Source organism: Lynx rufus, unplaced genomic scaffold (assembly GCF_022079265.1).
Source record: "Lynx rufus isolate CCGP_SWC_20201006 ecotype Redwood Valley unplaced genomic scaffold, mLynRuf1.p SCAF_3, whole genome shotgun sequence".
NCBI lineage: Eukaryota > Metazoa > Chordata > Mammalia > Carnivora > Felidae > Lynx > Lynx rufus.
Window position 1 is genome coordinate 16,036,732 of NW_025814845.1, and position 21,076 is coordinate 16,057,807.

A 21,076-nucleotide genomic window follows, 5' to 3' on the forward strand; every position below is an offset into this window, starting at 1 on the left:
GGAGCCACCATTCATATCCATCATCAGGGATTCGTGTAAATATTGGAACAGTTATTAATGAAAGCTCAGACTGAAGGATGGTGGTTCATCTGGAACGTGTCTGTAGGTTGAATCATTTTGTTTATAACTCACGGTCATTTCCTTCCACTTCCCCATCACCGTTTACCACGCGGGACACTCCGGCCCACGGTTCTCCAAGTGTTCTGTTACTTGTCCTGACAGAGGCTGTTGGACAAGCCAGTCTCCTGTAAAATCTTAACGCTATCTTGTGGTTTATTCTTCTCTGAATCGGCCATTAGAAATCTCCCTCCCCAGTTCACAGGTTCGCAGACGCCTCTAAAAGGGTTCAGAGCACAAAATGATACATTCAAGTCCTCTGAATTAGAAAATAGGTCACAAAGTCGATTTTACCACACCTCTGTAACTAGCCCCTCTTCATTTAAACCGTCGGTGCAGAGTCTGTGTCCCTCAGAAATCTTTTCCCATAAGCCTATTCTAACGTATTATGCGAAGCTGTGACAGGCAACCTTGTTTTCTTCCCCTATTGCCTGCCTGCTTGGGAGGCATTAAAGTTTGCCATAACTTGGTCTAACTTTTGAGTCTCCGCTTCCTTTCCAAAAGCAGAAGTAAAAAAAAAACAAAAAACAAAAAACAAAAAAAAACAAAGGAAAAAAAAAAACGAAAAAAAACCAAAAACTAGACAGGGCTAGAAGGAAACACTTGACTCTCTTGTGAGCTTTTCCAAGCAGGTTACAAGTTGAACGTATTGGGTCCATGTTCATTGAATGCATCAAAGAAATATTAGGGTATCTTTCCGAAGACACAGCCAGTCAACTTCTATTTTTAGCAACTGTAATTGCAATGCGCTATCTGGCATTTCTAAATCACCCCCTGTTGCTCCTTTTGAGTCAACCTCTCAGTGGCCACCCAGGACAACGTATTATTATGTTACAGAAGAAATTTATGATGGAACCATGTTGGTTCAGCTCTAACCACACAGAGTACACGCTTCTGCAGGTATTTGGTGCAGATGTTTGAACGATCAGCCCCTTGCATTTACTGTAACATCCAAGGTATCCATTAGAGATTATGCAATCATTAGATTATAGAACAATATCCCCGGTGAAGCAGCCTGGGCTTCGTTTTCCGGAGAATTTAAAGCTCACTCAGGTTACGCCTGCATGAGCCGTTGTTTCTTCGCAATTTTCAGAACCATGTCATTACTCACGTCCACAAATACTCAGTAACAAAAGGAATTGTGACCATTTTATGATTGATTCAAGTCGTCAAACAACTTCACCTTCCAAAGTTAGAAACCCGAAGAGCTAAGTGCCAAGAAGAAAATACAAGGCCACATTGTCACACCTGGAAATACACAAGGGGATTCCAGGCACTTCACATGATAAAAGTGCTTCAAATTAGAACAGCACGTTCATTGTAACCAAGATTGTTTATAGGACTATGCTGTCCAGTAAGAAACATTCAGTGAAATTTCCTATGAAATGTGGCTTTATTCCTTCCCCCATGTCATCACTTATCCACCTAACCCCCTACGATCAGTCATATCCTTCTTTCTTTTCTTTTCTTTTCTTTCTTTCTTTTTTTTTTCTTAACCTGTTCATAGCAACCTGTTCATAACATAGTTACGTTATGAACATAACCTGTTCATAACATAGTTACCACTTTGGATTTTAAACTACTTATAGATGCTGGCTCCCTTTCCCAACCAAGTTGAACTTTGTATTACTACGTTAGTGTTTCTAGGATGGAAAGGCAAGGGAGAATGAGATCTTCATAGTAAGCTCAACCATACCAAATGTGCTACAAAAAATAAACACGCTCTGTTCTCCTGCTGTAGCAGTTAAGCAATGCTAACTGTGGTGATAACCAGTTTTCACATACTGCTCATTTTCTAGCAGGTTGGTCCCAGGCATATGTTAGTAGTCAGATAAATATTTATTTTAAGCAATGGTCATTTTAAAGGCTTTTTGGACAACTTTTCACGATTTGTAACTTCCATGTAATATATATTCTTTTATATTTAAAAAGGCTCTGGAGAATTCTTTCACACTGTTTTACAACTAAAGGCTCGTGGGAAGAGTTCCCATTTAGCTGTTTAACACGAAAAAGTTTAAATGAAACTTTGAAATAGTCTCAATAATTATATAACACAACTTTAGCATAACGATAGCAGAAGCCAATCGGAAATACAACGTCTATTAATAAAGCAGAATAAGATGGAGAAAAAGAATATAAATAGAAGGCATATGTATTTGTCTCTACAAAGCTGTGAAGAGATAGGTTGTTTCATACTGAAGCAACGTCCCATGCTTTGCCATGTGTCATGTTTATAACTTGTTACAAATGTGAATTGGGTTTCTCTATTTCCTAACTCTTAAAAGTCTGTACTAAGAAAAGATATTTCCAATAATTGAAGATCTAAGGAAATTATCCACTTGTTAACACCACAGCCCAAATATTCTTTGCACAACCAGGAAATAGCAGCCCGTAAATTCTCAGCTTTGCTGCTCTTCGCACTAAATGTCCCTGGATATCAGTATTTGCTAGAAGAGATATCAGACTGTAACTAATAAGAAAAGGCACAGGTAAAAAGGCAGGGACATTCCATTTTCCTTGAAACAGTATCTTTCTTTTGAGGAAAAGTTATACTTCAATTGACAAGATAACCAAAATGCTTATCTGTACTCAATTTAAGTTCAAATCAAGGTCCAAGCACTAAACACCAGCATGGTTTTTTTGCAGCATTTCCTCAAATTGGGAAAAACCTCCATGGTGGTGATTTCTTTACTGAAGCTTTTAAAATGCGTTCAGAATACCCCGTGCTTGTGTTACTATTAATAAATGTGAATTCTTTACCCTAGAAAACCTCTGGAAATACACACAGCATCTGCCCAGAATATAAAACAACATTGATTTATGCCTTGAATGTAGAATTACAATGAATAACAAACAAATTCATTACGATGGCATAAAAATATCAAAATAAATTACTCCCTAGTATCTATACCACATTGTAGGTTATTAGTTATTAATATCATTATTCATGACAGGCCTAACTACGGATGTAAAGGGGCAATTTTCTTTATTACTAGGCATTCCTCTAAAACTGGTTAGTTGCACAAGGGCAGAAATCAAGGTAACCTAGAGTGAATGTCCAGAGGGACAGTGGTGTTAGATGTGCCCGAAGGGAAATCGGCACCAGTGAGAAACATGCGTGATCAAAGCAAAAGACCTGGGATGTGCCCTGGTCATTTATTAATATTTTTATTGAGTAATAAAAGCCAGTATGTACTGAGCACTCCATAGACGCCAGTCTTTGGGATAACTACCATAGATGCATTATTCCTGTATATTCTTATGATCCCGTGGGATAGAAATTTCATCTTCGTTTTATAAATGGGAAAAACCAAGGCATAGAGACTTGAAGTAACTAACGAAATATTGGAAAATAGAAGCAGAGCTAGATCCTAGGGCCACCTAACTTCCAAGTCCTTTCTCTAGACCAGAGGCCAAGAAACTTTCTGTCAAGAGCCAGATGGTAAATACTTTTGGCTTCGTGAGTCATACATTCTCTGTAACAACCACTCTGCCACCGGAGAGCAAAAAACGACCGTTGACAGTGTGTCAAGGCAAGAGTGCGGCTGTGTTCTAGTAAAATTTTACTGAAGGATACTGAAATTTGACTTTCACATAATTTTTAATGTGCCACAGGATATCATCCTTCCTTTAGCTTTCTCCAACCACTTAAAAATGTAAAAAACATTCTCGGCACACCGACTAACAACAAAAACAGATTGAGGGCTAGATTTGATCAGGGGGCTGTTTGCAAAATTTGCCGTAGAATGATGCGTTTCTAACTTTGATGTACATGCGCATCACCTGGGGATTAGGCTCAAATGCGGATTTTGCTTCAGGAGGTCTTGGGTGGGGTCTGGAAATTCTGAAAATCTCACAAACTTCCAGGTGACGTTGATGGCGCTGGTCCACGGACCACCCTGAGGAACGAAGCTGTATACTACAGTGCTATCCTACGAAATCTCTAAGGATGCTAATTTCCCTATGTCCAGAGTTTGGGTTAATGATCTCTCTTAAGCTCTCCAAGCTGGGAACCTTGGAGCCCCCTCTCCCTATCATTATTGTCCCACCTCTGAATGCTCTTTCTAGGGTCTCTGCCTCCTTTTCATCTCCAATCTCCAATGCCGCTGCCCAGTCACATCCTCCAAATGGGTCTCTCATTTTCAGTCTTCTTAGAAATGTTTCCTCTATTTGAAAATACGAGAAAATTCTTTCTCTCCAAAATAAAATCCAAACATTTCCCTTCCTGACTCATACTCATGTCAGTGAGGGACTAATGCACACAAAATAAAATTCAAGTGCTAAGTTCTTCACAATCTCACCTAACCAATTGTGCCAAGTTTGTCTTGCATATTTTCTTTTCTTTAATGTGTATTTATTTTTGAGAGAGAGAGAGAGAGAGAGAGCAGGGGAGGGGCAGAGAGAGAGGAGGACAGAGGATCCAAGGAGAGCTCTGTGCTGACAGCAGCAAGCCTGACGTGGGGCTCGAGCTCACGAACTGTGAGATCACGACCTGAGCTGAAGGTGGACGCTTAACCGACTGAGCCACCCAGGCGCCCCTGTCTTGAACATTTTCTTTCTCTCTCTCTCTTTCTTTCTTTTTAAATGTTTAATGTTTATTTTATGTTTAAAAGAGAGAGAGAGAGACAGAGTGTGAGCGGGGGAGGCAAAGAGAGAGAGAGAGAGGGAGAGAGAGAGAGAGAGAGAGAGAGAAGGAGACAGAATCGGAAACAGGCTCCAGGCTCGGAGCCATCAGCCCAGAGCCCGACGCGGGGCTCGAACTCACGAACCGCAAGATCATGACCTGAGCCGAAGTCGGAGGCTTAACCGACTGAGCCACCCAGGCGCCCCCATCTTGCACGTTTTCTAATTATAATAATAACCACAGCCCCAAACTTTTGTCAAGCTCTTACTATGTATAAGGCACAACTGTATTTCTTTTCATCTTTGCTCCAGACAACTGTATGAGGTTAAGTCCTGTTATTTTTTTCCCTTTTACAGATAAGAAAGCTAAGGCAGAAGGAGCTTAGACAACAATAGAGTTCATAAACCGAAGAGCGAGGATCCGACTCTAGGGCACCACTAAGGCGCATTCCCTCCCAAAGTTAGTTCACGTGCCCATCATGCTTAATCACTGAAGGGTCCCTGACACGGGCCACATCATTTCCGGCCGCAGGCCCTTGCAGCCATTTGTCCTCTGCCCACGACCTCCTATCACCATCATCTCCTGTGTTTTTCTCCTCTCTAAATATTCAGCTCCTATCCCCAAGGAATACAGACGCACTTAGAGCCATTAATGTTTTCCTGTGCCTGATTCCCCCACTCACGCCGACCTCCCGTAAGGCAGCGTCTCTGTTTAACTTTGTGCCTGGTGCAGCCATCAGTTAGTACTAAGCTTTATAGGTAGGAGGTGTTCGGAAAATCTCTGACGGATGAACGAGAGGATTGAGTAACAAATGAATGGAAGAGCGATCGATGTAGAAGTCATCCTTAGCCTAATTGCCACATCTATATAAAAAAGGGATTGAATGGGGTAAGTTCTAAGTTGTTCCCATCAACGTGTCTTCCTTCTTTCATTCATTCATTCATTCAGTCAGTCACTCCCGTACTTATTACGTTTCTACAACACGTCAGGTATGATTCCAGGTCTTCGGCACCCAACAGCAAGGAAAGCAAAAGCTCTGCCTTTGTGCCTTTTACAGTCTGGTCGGGGAGTGAAGGCTGGGTCAGTGATAAATCCATAGAGGGAACAAAAGGGGCACTCCTTTAAAGAGATCTCCGCATACACAGAAAAATAGAGAGCTACTGGGGCACCTGGGTGGCTCAGTCAGCGAAGCATCTGACTCCTGATTTCGGCTCTGGTCACCAGCTAGTGGTTCGGGGGATCAAGCCCCACGTCGTGCTCTGCACTGAAAGCACAGAGCTTGCTTGGGATTCTCTCTCTCCCTCTCCGCCCCTCCCCAGCTCACATGCATGCTCTCTCTCTTTCCCCCTCCCTCCCTCAAAATAAATAAAGAGACTTTAAAAAAAAGAGAGAGCTATTTATAGGTGATATTTATAATTTCATTAACCAACTCGTATGGCTGCACTGCATCACACCTCCTGCCACATCAGCCATTCCCAGGGGCCGAACCTACTGGAACTGGCTGAGAGGTACATTTCTGAACATCGTTTTTTTTGTGTGTGTTTCGCCTCCGTCTGTTAAAAATACTGAAATGAAAATCAGTCCTGTCATCTTGTTAGCATGAGTCATGTATTTATATAGATTTGATTGTTTTAATTTTCCTTTTTGTGGGTAAATGTTATGTAACGATTTGATTCTTCACAGGTTTAACTCGATTTCCAAGATCTTTTGGGCATTTGGTCTTGACTGAGTTCTGGTGGCATCAGTGTCACTGCCTGCCTGGCACCCTGGTTTTTTAATACAACCGGGGTTTCGTTATATGTCCTTTTCCATCGAGGTATGGCATTTCATTAAGACACTTCAATACAGCCCTTCATTTCTAGCTGTACATGGGATGAAGAATCGGTTCCTTTGGTCTTGAAAAATGCACTGCCAATATGGTGGGAAAAGATATATGCTATCAATATGGTGGGAATCTGGAATGTTGGCAAAAGCAGAGAGGGCTACCTGAGTTTAGGTTGATGATACGGTCCTTTGGGGCCTTGAAATTGTAGTCGTTTTGCAGTTGCTAAAATCAGTTGCTAAGCAGCCCATTTCTGGGTTTAAATGGGCCCACTTAAATAAGGACACTGCAAATACAAAAAGTAGAGGGATGAGAAACACCACCTTCCCATAATTTGAGAAAGTGATCTTTCAGAGGAAAGGACACTGATACTTGTTCAGTTGTAGGCTACAAGCACAAATGACTTCATTCAAGTTTGAATAAGTTCCAAGTATTGGATGAGTTTAACGATAATCATTGTTTTCCTTTTCATTGTACTTATGGGTCATTTTTACTCTAGGTAGAATTGCAGTTACAATAAAAATATAAGCATGCCCATAGAAATAAATATAAGCTGAAATCCTTACAAAATTTTCATAAAAACCCCAGTAAGACAAACTTGTAAATTAGTACATTGAGATTAAAGGCAGCAGATAACGTGACTTAGGCCAACCACAATTTCATAGCAAAAATAGATATAAATCCAGGGGCCTAAACATACTTTCCAGGTTTATAACCAGAACTTTCTTTACCTTGTTTAAAATTCTGCTTCACTTTAATTAACTGTATCTGTATCACCTGTAATCTACTTTGACAATTCATTTAACCTTAACGATATCAATTTTGTTCAAGCACGGGGTAATTTTCAAATCAATGGTCTTATGTGGATATCTGTTTGTGAATGTAAGTCACTGTACTTTCTATAAAAAAATATCAAAATACAGAAATATGAAATACGTCTTCTTGTACAAATGTGTTTTCTTATAGACATCATGGCAAATGGAAAATAGTTCATAGAAATAAAGTGTAGCCTATGGAAAAATAGCTAATAGAAAATAATGTTTTTATACTTACAGTGTTTATAGTAAAGTTACTTCTAGAAAGTACTTCAATGTACTAATGAAACAGAATTGTCTTTAGCATAGACTACGGCATAGCATAAAAATAGATTAATTTGCCCTTCCTACAAGGAAGCCTAAAAACCGTTAGTGAGGATATACCCAAATTGAAGCCTAGTTCTCTTAATTTCTTAAAGAGTATGTTTATTAGTGTGATTTATCCCCAAAGGGTTTATGGTGTATTCATATTGACAGAAGGAAGGGAATTTGGAACACATCCTAGAACTTCAGTATGCAATTAAATGACTTTAGCTAGTACCCTTGATGTTTTTACAAAAAAAAAAAAAAAAAGCCTCCAACCCTCATCCCCCACATTCAGTCCTGCTCCAAACACAAGGTTCTCTGCATGGGAGAGGAGTGTCCCGTCTCTTGTCTCATCAGAGCATGAATGCAAATGTGACTGCATTGATTGAGGGGTGGTATTGCCTACCATATGGCCCTCCTCAATGGACTCAACATGAGGAGGGGCTCTTTGCTGACAGAGAACTAAGCGGGAAACAAAGTGAACACCTGGTCAGATAAAAATCCATCAGGATATTTGAACTGGCTGCCCAGTCTCCAAATTATTCACAGGCATCAAGTCCAAGGTAAAATGAAATGTGCCCCTCTTGCATATTTCAGTAATTATTGTGGTGTTAGAATGTTGTACGACATACCCCTGAATGCAAAAACCTCCTCAATTGGCTGGTGTGCTTCTGGACTCTACACAAGGGGATGGTAAGATACGGTGACCAGAGAAAGAGATTAGAAATTGTGCATCCTCCCCGTTTCTTCACTGGGGGCATGCCAGCGCAGTGTGGCTTTGGGGAAAATCACTTGCCCTCGCTTCAACTTGGCCATTTGTTTCGTTTGTTTTTGTTTTCTAAAGTTCATTTATTGATTTTTAGAAGAGAGAGAGGGTGAGCAGGGGAGGGGCAGAGAGAGAGGGAGACAGAGAATCCCAATAGCACAGAGCCCCACGGGCGGCTTGATCCCACGAATCATGAGATCATGACCTGAACTGAAATCAAGAGTCAGACACTCAAGCAACTGAGTACCCAGGCACCCCTCATCTTGGCCAGTTGGCAAGAGGCCAACAGGAAGCCCTGTAGAGATTCTTGCTGCCCTTTTAAACCTTCAAGAGGCTGTGAAGTCTTGGACTCTCTTTTAAGGGTAGAAGGAGAAGGGTAAATGTGACAGGTCGGTCTTTCTCCTTCTTAGCTCTCTGATCAGCACTTTTTGTCCTTCTCATTGATAGAGCAGAACTTCCATATCAGCTGAGAAGGTGATGGCAGCGGAAGATTTTGAATCGTTGGGTGCACAAGTAAAGGCTGTTTATCAGCAAGTGCACCAGGCCATGGTAAACTCAGCGAGCTTCTGTAATGAGTGCCCAAGAGCAGAGGGGAAACCTTGAGTCTGTAAAAAAGCAACTCAGCCTTAAGCTTGGTCAGCCTGGGCAAATGCTCAAAATGGCGATTTCAAGGCCAGACTAATGAGCTAATAAATTATAGTCACTTCACACGCAACCTGGTATGATTTCTCCTGCTGAGTTGAATCAGGTAGCAATCTAGGCTAACCTTTAAAAACTGATTTGAAATCTCCCAATAAGGTGGCCACATAGATTCAGCCTCTATTTTAGATATGAAGGCCTAAATTCTCATCCTTTTGTGTCAGAAATATCTCCAGAGCAGTAGTGATTTTGTCCCCCAGGGGACAGTTGGCAATGTCAGGAGACATTTTTAGTTGTGACTACATAGGGGACAGGGATGCTACTCACACCAGTAGATGGAAGTCAGAGATGCTGTTAAACACCCTACAGTATACAGGACAGCCCCTCCACCCCCACAAAGAATGATCTGGACCAAAATATCAATAGTACTAAAGTATTATCAAGAAACCCCTCTAGGGGCTCCTGGGTGACTCAGTCAGTTAGGCATCCAACTCTTGATTTTGGCTCAGGTCACGATCTCATGGTTTGTGGGATCGAGCCTCCCCGTCGGGCTCAGCACTGTCCGTATGGAGCCTGCTTGGGATTCTCTCTCTCTCTCCCTCTCTCTCTGCTACTCCCCCACTCTCTCTCTCAAAATAAGTAAACAAACTTAAAAAAAAAAAAAAGAGACCCTTCTCTAGAGCATACATATTAAGCAAAGGAGGGCTAATTTGACCAACAAGAGTGAGCTGGAAACCCGTGGCTCCTAATTTACGAGGCAGGAATGAGCAGAACCTGCAAGTCTCCTTGAGTTCCCCTGGGCATGTGTTGGCCAAGTAAATCCTGTATGGGGTCCTACCGAGCACAATACATTTGTCCTATGAAAATGACTAAAACGAAAAAGGAGGAAAACCATCATTATTTCTGGCACAGAGCCTCATCATCTTGAATTGTGAGATGTGTCCTGCAGGTGGGTAAGATTTAATGAGCATGCTCAATTAGCTGCATCACCTCCACCTAGGGTGAAAGTCATCACGTTGTTACAGAGCTTGAGGCTTCAAACCCTCCTTAATCTGCCCAAATTCATAACAAAATTAAGCATCACTAAAGCCTTCCCAATTTCACCGGGAATCTGACGGACTAATGGACTTACACGTACATGGCAAAATAATGGTGGTTAGATTAATCCCTCTGATCAACGCGTACTCTCATTTAGAGTTATCAAGGAAATAATCTACGAATAGTTGCATTAATTACATTTCTGCACTTTCGTTTAGTGAAGCGTACGCATTGGCAGAAAAAGCAGAAGGATGGCTAAAAGCATGTGCATGTGTGTGTAGGTATACTTTTCCTAGATAGTTCTCTTAAAAATAATCCCATGACTGGACAGCTAATAATGCCAGGAAAGAGGCAGTACGCCATTTTACTATTTATATCTCGTAACAATACTATCTCTCCACGAAAGACCTGCCGCCGTAGGAGTTCTGATGACAGAACAGTCATTTAGATTTAATTTCCCTCTGATCAAAATTTCATCAAACTTGAAAAGAAGGTCAGACTCTCCTAACGCAAGGTCCAGTCCCACTTGTGGAGGATTTAAGGGAGGCAGCGAAAGTATATGACCTGATTTATCCTTTCTATAGAAACCATATGTTACCCGGAAGTTCCCGGCCTGCTCAACTGTATCTTCAGAAACTACTGGGGAGACTGGCCATTTCCCTTGTTGACTCCCATATTACCCTTCCTCTAAAAGGTTAGGGCACTTGTGGGTAATTTCAGCATGAATCCAATTTCCAGAGCAACGCAGGACAACGAGGCTGACAGAAACACAGGAACCCCCACCCTCCTGTGTCACCTGTTATTGCATTATAAATACACGGCGCGAGAACTGGCCATTTTCACGGTGGCATTTGGGACAGGCGTTAAGTGGTCACATCCTCTGCCTATCACAAGCCCCCCTGTGCTTGTTATGCGGTGATGAGATGCTCATCGCAGAGGACTCTCCCGAAATCACCCTTCTCCCTGCACGGTGACACCAGCCCTAAAGGTGTCCAAGTGAGTACTTTAACTAATAGGCTGTTTTGAGGACTTTGGATAGAGAAATGGATGTGAAGATCATGACCAATAAAGATAATGAGCATTTGCACTGTTAGGTGCCATTTCCAACTAAATCAAACCCTTCCGGCCAGTAAGAAAAGGGTGAGGGGAAAAAAATCAAACGGCAAAATCTGCTGAGAAGGCCAAATGGGTCCAACTTCTACAAACTCTCTTCTCATTTTTTTTTAATAACACACAGAAAGAAAGAGAGAAAGAAAGAAAGAAAGAGAAAGGAAAAGAAAAGAAACGAAAAGAAAAGAAAAGAAAAGAAAAGAAAAGAAAAGAAAAGAAAAGAAAAAAGAAAAGAAAAGCAGAGGTAACGAGAGGGGCGGCCAGATTTTCTTTTAGATAAAATATAGCGGGGTAGAAAAGTCTGAATATTCATTCAGCAATAATTGTCACATTCTGTTGTACATCTTGGCAGAAGGCAATGCATCGCTACAAGGGACCGAACCTAGGTTGGTCACACAAGAGCATGTTAGGGCCGCGAGGACACTGGCCCAACACCTTCATTTTAAAGAGGAGGAAACCGATGCGCAGACAGGGTGAATGTCTTGCTCAAACAATTCTCAAGTAAGAGCACGAGGAAGCAAAACTTGCCGCTTCATCACGTGGCCTCCCCTCCCTGTTCCATTTTCAGATCCACCGCTGAGAACCCTCTCTGGAGCCTACCATCTCTGTGTTCAAGCCGCCCGAGACACTCTGAGAGTGCAAAGGAATCGGTGCCCCCTAACTCTCAACTCCAAACTGGGTGTTTGAACTTGGGGTTGGTTCTTCCTAGCCAGGAAGACAACGGTCTGAGTCTGAGCAATCCCGAACGTCAATACAAGAATCCTGTTTGCCAAACGCTTACTGCACGAACTTGGCCCACTGAGAGCAGAGGGCCTGCGAGGCACCCGCACGTATAGATTATACATAACCTTGACTGAAGCCCAAGCAGAGGAGGTGATCAACATAGCTGCCATTAGTCTGAGCCTTTTACCTCTCCCATTTCAATTGTCTCCGGCTCTTACCTGAGCCCACGGGAAAGCTGCACAGCAAGAAACACGAAAAGCAGGGAGGCCTCTTAAGCTCCAGGGACTTGAGCTCCTAGCTGCAAATTTCCTTTCATTCAAAAGAACACTCTCCACCTTTTTTCTCAGCACAACACTTACCATGCCCATGAGGGGGGGAAAGTGTTTCTCACCAGGAATAAGCTGTAAGGTATATTTGAAAATTGAGATTTTTGAATTGCAATTGGCATCTCTCGGTGCCTTTCAGATGGGGGCCATCTAACTGCAAAGTGACATTTTGTGATGCGGACGTAGTGGAGACCCAGTGAAAAACCACAATCAATCCGTTTCTAAAACACAGGCTCAAGAAACTGGGACCTAGCATTAAACCTGGAAGATCTTTTATGATTGTTCGTCAAAGGAAAATAGCAAGAGACATTCATTTTTCAAATTATTCTCCCTCACTAGCCTCTCTCATGGCTATTACCATGAGCAATATCATTCTTTACCCACTGCAGGAACCTTTTGTGAGCAAAATACCATAGAAAATCTTTACTTTCAAATCCATTCACTCCTGGCAAGAAACAATCCTGGATGAACTTTTAGAGTGCCCAGCTGAGTAAATGAGTGACCTTTGGTTGATCTAATTTACTTGTCTCTTTTTATCCACATATGATTTATATTACATGCGCATTTAAGCAGTCCTTTGTCTTCTAGCACCTGTAAGTCCTTCATGATCATTAGTTAAGCCTCCCAGTCCATTTGAAATAAGAGGTATCTTACCTTCGGAGAGGAGGAGAAAGTCCCGGAGGATTGCAGGTCCCCAAGGAGGCAGAGTCATGCACGACTCAAGCCCTAGAGGGAGCTCAATACATTTCCCAACCCCCTCCAGGCAGCTTAACTGTTCATAAATGTGTGGCCATAATATTAAATTCCTACTAACTACATAATTGCACTTACGAACCCTGGCAGTCGTGCATTCACTCCTGGGTGCTCTTGGAAAGTTGGCCAAAGGGATGGAAAATGAGGGTGTGGGAGCAGAGCTAGAGTGAGGCCAGCCAGGGAGGAAATATTGTAGTTTTTGATGTCTTAATCTTCTTAAAGCAAGTGTTCTTTATAACATGGTCAAGCAGCCGTGCGGAGGAGGCATTGGAAGAAGCCAAAGCTGGAGGCCAGGAGGCCAGTTTGGATGTCTTTTTAGGGTGAATCCAGGAAGTGTAGTGGTGAAGGGGCACGAGTTTTGGTCAGTCAGCCATGAGTTAGAATGCTGACTTTAGTATACTCCCTACATGCATGGGCAATTTATTTCCCTTCTTCAAGACTCCGTTTGCTCACCTGTAAAATGGAACTAACAAAAACCCCACAGCATTGTGGAGATTCTAGAAGATAAATGCCAATCACTCAGCACAATATTCAATACAACAAATGTCCAGCTGTATTGTATTCAATACAATAAATGTCCAACAACTCAGGAAGTATGTATTCCATGTTGCTTCCATTTCACAGATGAGCAAACTAAGGTACAGAGGGAATTAGTCATTTAAGTCGTGGAACCAGAATCCAAACCCACGCACTATCTCCAGAATCTGTGCTCCGTATCACTTCTCTAATAACGGCAACCAGTATTAACTACTAAGGCCGTAGATCAGGAAGGAAGGCAGATTTAAGGTATATTAAAGAATGAGTGCCTGGCAGGATGTATGAATGATGAGAGAAGGGATATCCGAGACTGGTTCCTGGTGTTTAAAAAAATTTTTTTTTTCAACGTTTATTTATTTTTGGGACAGAGAGAGACAGAGCATGAATGGGGGAGGGGCAGAGAGAGAGGGAGACACAGAATGGGAAACAGGCTCCAGGCTCTGAGCCATCAGCCCAGAGCCCGACGCGGGGCTCGAACTCACGCACCGCAAGATCGTGACCTGGCTGAAGTCGGACGCTTAACCGACTGCGCCACCCAGGCGCCCCTGGTTCCTGGTGTTTTGACTTACGTAATGGTCCAGGGCATGGGCTCACGGAGGTAGGGAATGCAGAAAGAGAGGCATGCGTGGGACGTGTTGAGAAAGTCTCACGTATTTGTAGAATATTCAGGCACAATGGTTAATAATACACTCGTGGATATATGGATCTGGAACTCAAGAAAGAAGTTAGGGCAGATGTTACAGATTTGAGATTCATCAGAAAACACCTGGGAACTGGAGTCATATGACAGATGGGGTCACACAGTGTGTGGAACGAGAAAGGAAGAAGGCTAAAGGAGACCCCTTTGGGGGAAAGTGGGGAGACACCAACATATAAGGGCTGAATACACAAGAACCCTTAAAGGGGAGCAAGAAGGAGAACGCTTGATAGATGCCCAACAAGAAGAGGTTTTAACGGTCTTCTGGCTTAACACTGTATTTTTTTAACTGGGAAAAACATTTTACCTTCTTCCGCTTACCTTTCTAGGACGCCACTCCACAATTAAATGCAAGGGATTTAAAAGACAGGCTGGATGGATCAGTGTCAGACCCACTCATCTCCCGGGAAAATAGGGGAACTCGCATCACGAGCTAAGGGGTGGTCCGTGGGCCATCCTTCTCCCCATGTCTAGTCAGATCCAGCCATTCTTCATCTCAAAGACTACCTCCTCCATGATGCTCTGCCAGGTCCTCTAGTTGGAAAGAAAGCCATGGTCCCTTGTGGTCCTAGAGAATTCTATGTATATCTATACCACATCATTTTTTTTTTTTTTTTTTTTTTTGCAGTCTGATTCATACCACTGCCATTTGCGTATCACTTGCCAGACTAAAAATTCACTGATGGCAGGGGCAATGTCACATTATCAGTCCTGTACCACTAATTCCGGATGCCATGTCTGACCCACAGGGGGTGCCTCATAAATGCCTGTGTCCCACAAATGAATCTAAATCCTACTGAAAGCGTAACAGGTACGTTCGAGTCGACCTCCGCCTTTCTTTGGACTCAACCCTGCTTGCCGTGACCCCTTGGTAGTACGGAGCCCCCACATCTGTAAACTGAGGAAAACAGGGCTAGCGGGAATTAAGTGAGATTATACACTTAAAACAGCAAGCATCCAATACTCATTAGCTATTAAGTGCCGGCTTCCCAGCTCGAGGGCTGGCCGAGCCCTACGGTGAAGGGTTTTTAGAAATCCCTTACCTGGTTCGGACTGAGGCTCCTCATAGACCCAGGGGTCCTGGTTCCCAACCCACCGCTTTAACTCCTGTCCTGCAAGATTTATAGCCTGACTGTGACAACTAATTTTGGAACTGTAATGCCTCCTGTCATCTTCCATAAATTTGACATAAATAAATCACAAAATACGCTTTTTATATCGCTTTTTATCTTGCCACGCTTCTTGTTTCTTTTGGAAACAGTTTTTATGGCAAATGCAGAGTGTAAATCCACCCGGCAATAAAGCATGCCAAACAAGCGTGTAGAACAGGCACCTGAGAGGAAATTACCCACCATTTGCAGCGCTCCACACAATTATCAGCAGGATGTTCTGGAGTGGGCCTATTCAACGCACTGCACTGTATTCCTCACCCACGATTTGCATAGCCCCTGTGTAAACAACACCGTTGAACCCAGGAAGTGGGCACCCACCGGTCCACGTCTTCGCGCTGGCCTCCTCTTGTGGTAACGTGGAGTCTAGACTTCGCATGACACTCCCACCCCCACCGGCCCGTTTCTTTGGAGAGGTCATTTCTCCCAAGGCAGCCACGTCCAACTGAAGTCGCTGCGATGATGGAAAGGCTCTGCCTCTGTGCTGATCAATATGGCGGCCACTGGCCCCGTATGGCTACTGGACGCTTGACGTGTGGGTAGCGAGACAGAGCAGAGGACCTAGATTTTCAATTTTATTTGAAGTGCTATCAACTTAAACGTGAGTAGCCACGTGGGGCTAGTGGCTACCTTAGGGACAGCACAGGAAAGGCTGTGCTCGATACATCTTCCATTACAGACACCTTGTCTCCCATACCTTCAGTCTCAAGTGCCAGGAATCACGCTGCGCATCCCCTAAGCACTTTCTCACGCACCCTCTCCTTTCATCCTAATGGTGACCCTCTGGAGCAGGCGTTATTATCTCCATCATTTAAATGAGGCACACGAAGTTGAGAGAGTTCAAGTGACAAGCCTGAAGTCTTTGGACTACCACGTGGCAGAACAAAGACGCGAACGTAGGTCTGTCTGTCAAAGCTTTGCTGCTCTCAGAGTAGTACTTAGACCGGGCATGCTGGCTCGAGGTTATTATACTTGAATCACTAGGGCAACCTTTCTGTGAATTTGTTAGCACCGTGGGGCTCGACATTTAGGTCAGCAAAGCTCTCCACCTAGGAATGGACAGAGCTAGATTCTCATCACGCCTTACTACCCAGTAGCTGCTGGCGCGAGCCCATGTACTTCCAGACATATTTCCTCATACGTGTGGACAGGAATAAATGCCGGCCGCTGCCTGCCTCCAGGCCTGTTGGGAACATACACAAGATCCCTCTGAGGATGTGCTAAAGAGTAAAAGTGCTACATGGAGGTGAGGCTTTGTTACTAAAGGAAATTCTGATGAATCCTACCGAACCCTATTTATTTCCGGCCTAAGTTGCCACAAAATCCATGTGCAATATCATTACCCACACCGATACTCACCAAACACCCCTAAAAGCCTACGCTCCGTGCGGCGAAATTAAAGGAACACATCCCGTGAACTTTTCGTAATGCCAAATGAAAGCAATGAGAATCCACAGCAGAAACCCACCCCACCGTGCACCGATTATTAACATGTTAATTTCTATGTCCCAGCTTTTGAAAATGATTCTGGGAACTACTTATTGAATTTTTAATTTGCAGATTATCGACCAAATTGGCCGCCGTGGCTCTGAGCAATGGGGCCCACATGTCAGAGGGGCAGGTAAAGCAGATGTGAGGAGACAGCAGAGGCTCCTGTTCTGATGGGAAGAGTCGGTCTGCCTGGGAACTGGGCTCCTTAGGGGCTCCTGGGAGCTTCAGGTTCAAGGGAAAGAATAATATATCTCCCAGATGTGTGCATGGGGAGTGGGAGGGATACAAGAATTTTGCACTAAGAAGGCTTCTGAAAATTATTCTACAATCTGAACTTCCAAAGCCGTTTACTAGGTTTATCTTTTAATACCCATCCTCCTCTGTTTTTCCCTTTTTTCCTTCCTCCCTTCCTTCCTCCCTCCCTTCTGTCCCTCCTCTCTCCTGTTTTGCACTGGGGATACCATAATGAGTAAGACAGACCCTGCCTCTGCACTCACAGAGCTCACATCCCAGATGAAGGCTCAAGGCAGAGACGGTGTGTGACACAACAATGTGACAAGAGGTATGCACGGAGGTGCAGAGGGATCCCTGGCCCAGAGAGAGGGAGGAAGAGGATCAGAGAAGCCTTCCCAGAAAAAAAGAAAATTAAAGAAGGAGCAGGAGAGAGTCAAATGGGTGAAGGCAGAGGATACTTCAGGCTGTGGGTGCAACAGACGAGAAAAGCCAGGAGTCCGAAAGCCCTGGGCACGATCCTTCACAAGGGCAGATGGTCCTCGGTCTGTCCCTCTCAGGTGGAGGTGATCCGCAAGCCTCCCCAAATCCGACAGAAGGCAGAACAGCCCCCGATTCCATAAGCACCGCTTGTTAACGAGCGAGTGACTTAACCCTTCCAAGTCTTATTGTCCACATCTGCAAAATGGGAATCACGAGAGTATTCTCATGAGATTTAGAGAAGGGCACAGTGGGGAGAGCAGGTATCACAGCACCCATATGGGCTGCATAAAACACCAGAGGTGGCCGCTTCGTCATCAGCACCATGATCACCAGCGCACAGAGCTTCTGCATGCCTTATTCCTACAACGAGATCGTAACAACTTGCCCGTAATAAATGCCTCATTAAAATAAGAACTGCTGAGACTTGGCACCGGCCCAGAACTTTGTGGCTCGCAAAGGGTTCTCACCAGAGGGACCACGACGAAGATCTGCGGAACAACCCCCTCAGCCCGGAGGACAAGTGTTATAATCCTCATTCTACTGTGCCTCAGAGAAGCACAGAAACTGAGTGAACTTGTCTGAGGCCACACAGCTGTTTCACAGTTGAGCTGAGGCTAGGATCTCAGAGCCACGGTACTAAATGTCGGTGAGGGTGTTGACAAAATGGCTAACGTCTACTGAGTGCTTATTGGGTGTGCCGTTCTAGAAACATTACATGTGTAAAGTACGCGGACCTCACAAGCACTCTGTGAAGGAGTGACTACCAGTTTGTGCTTTGTTACGGACAAGGAGACTGAGTCACGGAGATGTTAAACAGCTTGCCTGGGGTCACTAAACTAGTCACGACAGAGCTGTAGGTGTAACCTACACTTTGGCCAACTCGTTGGCCCATATCCACAACCACTTCGCGTCCTGCCTCTCTTCACTTCTCTGATACTTGCTAGGAATCCTCCAGTGCTGGGAAGAATACGCTGAATATTGGAGAGGCTCAACGAATATTTATTTATTAATATTTTTAACAGCTTACTGTACTATTGGGAGAATAAGTATCTTGGAATGTTAGAAGGCTTTGATTATTTTCTTCCAAAGTTCCCATAAGGACCATGGCTGTCCATGAATCAACTCTTTTTTTTTTTTTTAATTTTTTTTTATGTTTTTATTTTTGAGAGAGAGAGAGACAGAGTACAAGCAGGGGAGGGGCAGAGAGAGAGGGAGACACAGAATCCCAAGCAGGCTCCAGGCTCTGAGCCGTCAGCACAGAGCCCGACGCGGGGCGCAAACTCACAGACCGAGAGATCATGACCTGAACCGAAGTCGGACGCTTAACCGACTGAGCCACCCAGGCGTCCCAAATCAACTCTTTCTCACGTTGTTTTATATTCAGTCTCAACCCTAAACCCATGGACATTCTGTCATATTATTTCTGTCTGCCATCGGGTCACCCATGGGGCCTACCCACACGGGGACTCCCAGACGTGTGCCTGCCTCAAAGGGCAGGGGATGAGCATGAATTACACTCGCTCGGCAGAAGGCAACTTCAATGCTATTTGCTCAAAAGACCCCATCGTGTCCCTTAATCTTTTCTGCTGGGCCAGGTGAAGACTTTCTTCTGTTCCCTTTTTCCTTTCCCACAGAGATGAGTCAACAACTCTCCTCAACACTCCAAAAGCAAACAGAAGACAGCGAGAGAGTGACGCAAGATACAGTTGCGTGCATGTGACCTTGAACACTCTACGGGATCCTTCCGTGTATGACCGACTACCCCACTTCTCATTTACCAAAAGTAAGGCGGATTTAGACAGACTTCTTACTAGATACCTTTGACCTCTGGGTTGAACAATTCCCATCTCAATCTGCAGGGGACCGGAGAAAAGCGTTGGAAACAAAAACTTCCAACTCACCAGAGTGTAGGCCGCTGGACAAGAGAGGAAAGCAAATGACTCAGGCAACCCTTCTCCCGCGGCTGCAAAGGGGTGGGGCGAGACTGAGGCTGAACGAGTTAACGGTAAGCTGTGTCGTCAGATGCACCCTGCAACTCCTTGAGGGCAGCCCTGCTATTTTGCAACTTAGCAGAAAACAAGCTGTTAGCCACATGTCCCCGCCTAGTCCCCTCCAATTTTTCAAATCATGATTTATATGCTTGGCTGCTTATGCAATATGCGGTTATAGCAGGGGGTAGGTAACCATGGGGAAACAGTACCTGGAGGTTTAGCACAATTAACAAGCTCTGAATTTGACCCTCGGGGAAGGGTGGATACAATTCATAGTCACACTACGCTCTCTGCCTCGATGCATTTATTCTCTGGGGGGCGTTTGCCAATCCGTACAAAATGTGTTCCCTGCCGCTGAGGGACCCTAGGCCGCTCGTTTATATCCCTTCTCCCTACCCCAATGGAAGGAATACCAGGTCGCTATCTATTCTGAGTAGTGTCAGTGGCTATGATTTTGATTAAAGGTCAAAAGGTCTTTGTACCCCCGACTTTTTCTAAAACAAGGAAAACGGTGCCCACTTCTATTTCCCAGTATGCTTCTCATGATATACGCCCGTGTGATATTCAGCAAAGTGCCGTGGCATCGGCTGTTAAAAGATTACACTTCCAGGCTGGTATATGCGGGTACTCCAGTCCTCCCCCCGCTCTCTGTCCTATTTCTCGAGGATCCAACAACTAAGAGGGGAGCATAGCACAGCAGGGGGAGAGGGGGCGTCCACAATCCCGCTCCAGCCCGGACCTCGGTCCGTTCTAATTGGTGATTGCCCAAGTTGTACCTATGGTTATGTTTTCCAAATTATCTTCCTAGGTAGATGGGATAATAAATGCAAGAATAGCAGAGATTTATGGAAGGCTCCCTGGAACTTTCAGGAAATATGATAGTAATTACTCATATAATCGATATGGTTAGGGTATAGTGTAGACAGAATTACCTAATTCGCCATTTACGAAAAATTAGTCCACTTCTGCAGGGAATCCACCCAAGGCAAAGGCCCTCTCCCCAAACAATGGAGATAGCACCCTGGACCTGTTTCTCAGGTATTTGACTTTTGTGGCCAGCCTTTCTCTAATGCACATTCTTAGCAGAAAACAGGACTTTTCTAGCAAATTACAATATCTGTCATCTGGACCATCGTACATACTTAGAAACAGCACTCTATGGCTGCCGAGTTGCTTAGCTTCAGTGACGTTGACCAAGCAGGATGGAAATGAGGACATTCATCCTCCCCAAATGACACTGGAATAAAGGCACAGACATTTAAAGAAATAAAGTAAAATGTGAAATGTGAAACGTCAGAGGTGGTGCTTAGGAATAATGAAACTGTAAGAAGTTAAACACAATCAGGTTTAAAGAGATAATGATAAAAATGAAAATCTGAAATCTCTTGCCAGTAGAGTAAACCTAGTCTAGGAAGACGAATTCAATATTTCCTGCAAA

The 21,076-nt window shown here is 44.0% G+C and overlaps 1 protein-coding gene across 1 annotated transcript in view; it reads right to left on the reverse strand.

The window, feature by feature from the left end:
- Positions 1-19,604, reverse strand: part of PPARGC1A (PPARG coactivator 1 alpha) — a 179,515-nt gene extending 159,911 nt beyond the window's left edge. The window contains exon 1 of the mRNA XM_047090903.1: positions 19,549-19,604. The gene's annotated coding sequence lies outside the window, so the exon portion shown is untranslated. The remainder of the gene's footprint in view (positions 1-19,548) is intronic.
- Positions 19,605-21,076: the final 1,472 nt, after the last annotated feature.